This window comes from Chlorocebus sabaeus, chromosome 26, assembly GCF_047675955.1.
Source record: "Chlorocebus sabaeus isolate Y175 chromosome 26, mChlSab1.0.hap1, whole genome shotgun sequence".
Classification (NCBI taxonomy): domain Eukaryota; kingdom Metazoa; phylum Chordata; class Mammalia; order Primates; family Cercopithecidae; genus Chlorocebus; species Chlorocebus sabaeus.
In genome coordinates this window covers 50,965,591-50,971,010 of record NC_132929.1, presented here as the reverse complement: position 1 = coordinate 50,971,010, position 5,420 = coordinate 50,965,591, and the positions used below count along the sequence as shown (strand labels likewise).

At 42.4% G+C, this 5,420-nt stretch overlaps 1 non-coding gene and 1 pseudogene across 1 annotated transcript; one reads left to right on the top strand and one right to left on the bottom strand.

The window, feature by feature from the left end:
• The first annotated feature begins 230 nt into the window (after window positions 1–230).
• On the top strand, window positions 231–354 carry LOC119628208 (small Cajal body-specific RNA 20). The gene has a single exon (XR_005244512.1).
• Window positions 355–4,514: 4,160 nt separating this feature from the next.
• Window positions 4,515–5,142, bottom strand: LOC103245317 (stromal cell-derived factor 2 pseudogene; annotated as a pseudogene).
• Between the last annotated feature and the right edge of the window lie 278 nt (window positions 5,143–5,420).

Below are 5,420 nucleotides of genomic sequence, written 5' to 3'. Positions count from 1 at the left end.
AACACATCCATCCACTATTTTACTAGAAGCCCTAATCAGTGCAAGAAGTCAAGAAAAACAAATAAAAGGCCTACAGACTGGCAAAGAAGAAACAAACCTATTTCTGTTAGCAGAATACATAATTGTCTTTACAGAAAATCACAAAGAATCTACAAAAAGTTCCTATAAAAAATAAATGAGTTAAGCAAAGTTATGGGATATGAGGTCAACATCAACACAGAAAAATCAATTGTGCCAGTGGGGCTATGGGTGGCCCCTTTTCTCCTCAGTCAGGGCTGGAGGCCAAGATCAGCCTTACAGGATTGTCAGGGCTGCCACAAGCTGGGCAGCATGGTTTTCCTACCTCAGACATTTGTAGAAGAAAAAAAAATCAGTTGTATTCCTATAGATTAGCAATAAACAAATAAATTGGAAATTTTGAAAAGTACCATTTAGAATTGCATAAGAAACAGATTCACACTTTGTATAAATCTAATGAAACATGTGCAAGAGAAGTATGCTGAAAACAAAGCAAGAACTGATGAGAGAAACTAAAAAATATCTACATAAACATTTATAAAGTAGAAAAATCAATATGGTTATGTGACAAACTCTTCCCAATGCAATCAACAGAGTTAATGCAATACCAGTCAAAATCCCATCAGAGTGCCAGGTGTGGTGGCTCACGCCTGTAATCCAAACACTTTGGGAGACCAAGGTGGGCAGATCACTTGAGGCCAGGAGTTCAAGACCAGTCAAGTGATCTGCTCTGTTACCCAGGCTAGAGTGCAGTGGCATGATCTCAGCTCACTGCAACCTCTGCTTCCCGAGTTCAAGCGATTCTCCTGCCACATCCTCGAGTAGCTGGGATTACAGGTGCACACCATCACTCCTGGGTAATTTTTGTATTTTTAGTAGAGGCGGGATTTCACCATGTTGACCAGGCTAGTCTTGAACTCCTGACCTCAGGTGATTTGCCTGCCTCGGCCTCCCAAAGTGCTGGGATTACAGACGTGAGTGACTGTGCCCAGCCTTAGAAAGAAATTTATAATTTAAATAATTGAAATGCTTATGCTGCAATGGGAGAAAAATCAAATATCAATAATCTAAGCCTCCACCTCAAGTAGTTCAAAAAAGAAAAGGAAATCAAACCCAAAGTAAGAAGAAGGAAATAACAAAGATTAGAGCAGAAATCAATGAAATAGAAAAAAACAACAACAGAGAAAATTAATAAAACCAAAAGTTGGTTTTTTTTGTTCTGTGTTTTTTTGAGACAGAGTCTCACTCTGTCTCCCAGGCTGGAGTGCGGTGGCGCGCGTCCTGCCTCAGCCTCTGGATTAGCTGGGACTACAGGCGCCTGCCACCACGTCTGGCTAATTTTTTTTTTTGTATTTTTAGTCGAGTCGGGGTTTCACCATGTTAGCCAGGATGGTCTTGATCTCCTGATCTCGTGATCCACCCGCCTCAGCCTCCCAAAGTGCTAGGATTACAGGCGTGAGCCACAGCACCCAGTCTTTTGTTTTTGTTTGTTTTTGAGACGAAGTCTCACTCTGTCGCCAGGCTGGAGTGCAGCGACGCCATCCCGGCTCATTACAACCTCCGTCTCCCAGGTTCAAGTGATTCTCCTGTCTCAGCCTCCCGAGTAGCTGGGACTATAGGCACCCGCCACCACGCCCAACTAATTTTTGTATTTTTAGTAGAGACGGGGTTTCACCATGTTGGCCAGAATGGTCTCAGTCTCTTGACCTTGTGATCCGTCTGCCTCAGCTTCCCAAAGTCCTGGGACTACATGCGTGAGCCACTGCGCCTGACCCAAAAGTTTTGTTGTTGCTGTTGTTGTTGTTGTTAATGATCAACAAAATTGACAAGCTTTAAGAGAGACCAAGAAAAAAACAAAGAATACACAAATTACCAAAATCAGCAATAAAAAAGGAGACTTCACAATAGACTATTTACCAAAAAACTATGGCTAACTTAATACTTAATGGTGCAGACTGAATGTTTTTCTCCTAAGATAATGAAAAAGACAAGGACATTCTCTCTCCCCACTCCTATTCAACATTGTCCTGGAATTTCAAGCCAGTGAAATCAGGGAAGGAAAAGAAAACAAAGGCATGTAGGTTAGAAAATAATAAGTAAAAATGTCTTTAATTGCAGAAGACATGTATGTAGATAATTCTATGGAGTATATTTTATTTAATTTTTCTAGAGATGAGGGTCTCACTATGTTGCCCAGGTTGGTCTTGAACTCCTGAGCTCAAGTGATCCTCCCACCTCAGCCTCCCAAAGTGCTGGGATTACAGGTGTGAGCCACCACACGTGGCCCTGTGGAATGCACTTTAAGAACTAATAGAACTAATAAGCAAATGTAGCAGGGTCACAGTGTGCAAGATCAATATATATGATCAAAAAACTTCTCACAAAGAAAAAAAATAGGGATGATTTCACTAGTGAATTTTAAAACAGTTGAAGAAGAATGAACTCCAATTCTCCATAAAGTCTTCCAAAAATTAGAAGAGGAAAGAATACTTCCCAACTTATTCTATGAGGCCAGTTATTATTCTGATACCAAAATCAGAGAGACATCATAACAAAAACAGAAGCAAAAATTCTACAGACCAATATCCCTTGTCAATATAGATAAAGAAATCTTTAACAAAATACTATCTAACTGAATCCAGCAACATATGAATAAGATTGACCAAGTGGAATTTCTCCTAAGAATGCAAGGTTGGCTGGACCTATGAAAATGAATCAATTCAATGCACCATATTAGCAGAATAAGGAAGAAAACCACAAGATCCTTTCAATGATGCAGAAACAGAATTTGACAAAATTCAACACTCTTTTATGATAAAGACACTCAGCAAACTAGGAGTAGAAGGGAACTTCCTCAACCTGTTAAGGTTCACCTATGAAAACTCCAACACCAACTTCATACTTAATGGTGAAAAACTGATACCTCCCCCTAAGATCAGGAGCCAGAGAAGGATGTCCACTGTCACCACTTTTATTGAACATTGTACTGGAGATTCAACCAGAACAGTTACCCAGGGCAACTAAAATTTAATTTCAAATCCCACTGAAATTTGGATGGAGGAAGTAAAGCTATCTCTATTTGCAGAGCATATGATCTTGAAAGAGATAATCCTAAGGAATCCACTAAAAACAACTACTAGAACTAATGAATTCAATCAGTTTGAGGAGTATAATATCAATATATAAAAGTCAACCACATTTCTTTATGCTAGCAATGAACAATATGAAAATGAAATTAAGAAAATAATTATATATACAATAGCATCAAAAAGAATAAAATACTTAGTGTTGGGAGAGAAGCTGAGGCAGGGCTTGGAACATGTCCAGGGTCCAGGGTCTAAAACCCCTCCTGGCCTTTGGAATGTATCTAGATTTGCCGGCTACTTGCTTGTAGCACTCCCATTATCCCAAGTAGCCATATGTTTCAAAGAAAATGCTAAACCATCACAGCTGTAGCTCATTCACTTGATACATCGCTTCCTTTCAACCCCTACATCCTCACCACCTGTTTCTTTGTTTGATCATCAATAAATAGTGTGGGCTCCCAGAGCTTGGGGCCTTCACAGCTTCCATACTAGTGTTGGCCCCTTGGTCCCACTTTCTCTCTTGTCTTTTCTCATTCCTTTGATTCTGCCGGACTTCGTAGCCCCCACGGCCTGGTGTTGGGTCTGATCACCCCAACAACTTAGGAATAAAATCGGCTGTTTATTATGTCATATTCTTTGAGAGCCTTTGGCCATAATTAGTCAGAAATCTATTAAAAATGAGGTACCTGAGGAGAAATGAAAGTAGAAAGAGAAAGGTTTGGATGCAAGTAAAGCTCTTAAAAGGCCCCACGTTGAAGGTTCCCAGCATCTCAAAAGAGTCTTAGGACTCAAGGATAAAGCAGATCATGAAATAGCACACCTAATAAATAACACAGAGGCTAATAATAATAAAATTCTTTAAAAAAAAAAAATCATTTTGGAGGCCAGACATGGCAGCTCACACCTGTAATCCCAGCACTTTGGGAGGCCGAGGAGGGTGGATCACTTGAGCTCAGGAGTTAGAGACCAGCCCTAGCCAACATGGTGAAATCCTGTCTCTACTAAAAATACAAAAATCAGCTGGGTGTGGTAGTGGGTGCCTGTAATCCCAGCTACTTGGGAGGCTGAGGAAGGAGAATTGCTTGAACCTGGGAGGCAGACGTTGCACCATCGCACTCCAGCCTGAGGACTAGAAGTTTCCCAGCTAAAAGGGATGTCCCCTCAGTGTGTCTTATCAGTGAATAAAAAGCATCCACCCTGTCACCAGCAAGTCCTCTACTCACCAAGAACTGACCCAAGTCTGGGAGAGCAACCAATTCAAATGTACAGGGCTGGAGCTTGTGAACACAGCCACTGTTTTCCATCGCACGTCTTCATCTCGGGAGTAACAAGGCCACTCCCAGGGAACTTGTGGCAGGGATCCCAAGGTGAAGCAGCACAGATGTCTACAAACTGTATAGTGACAGTGGCTCAGAGCCTGCAGACTCCTAGCTCTGCATGGTGGCCTTCTGCCTTCAACAACTCACTGGGCCTCATGAAGATGCCTTCCATGGCTTTCCAGCTGTTGTTCTGGCTTGGCTAGGCCAGGCCATGCATCTCTTTTTGCCCACTGATGGGTCCACCATATTGTTCTCCTGTGACAGACAGTGGTTCCTCAGTGGAAGAATGTTTGAACCACCCTCACCATCTCTCATCCAGTGGGACCCATTACAGAGCATGGTCCAGTCATCCAGGTGACTACCTTCACCTTCCTCACCAAAAGCACTCACTTCCTGGTTTTCAGAAAGGTGTGGAGGTTTCAGCCAGTGTTGACATGTGTCAGCCGAATGGGCTGGCAGCACTTGATGGGGGTTCCCCTCTCACTGGCTGTGGTGATCTTACCCTATATTCTCCAGTAACTGTTGCTCTCATTCATGGAGGTGACACCTGTCACTGACTGCTGCCCACTACCTGACCCATAGAGTGCATCGTGTGAGTGCAGTTGGACATTGTAGCACATTTTGAGCAGCTTCACCATAGAGCCGCAAGTAACAGCCATATTGGACGTTCTCACGGTGCTCCACAAACTCCCAAACAGCAGTAGCAGAACCATAGCCATCCTAGCTGGATACGGAGACCTAGATCTTCCAGGAATAATTTTTTTTTTTTTAAAGAAAGGCAAAACATATGCTCTGAAAACTAAAACATTTGTTTAAAGGAATTAAAGATTGGCAGGACCCTGTGACTCATGCCTGTTATCCCAGCATTTGGGGAGGCGAAGGTGGGAAGATTGTTGAGCCCAGGAGTTCAAGAACAGCCTGGACAACATGGTGAGGCCCATCTCTACAAAAAACTAAAAAATTAGGCAGGGGTGGTGGCATATACTTGTAGTCCCAG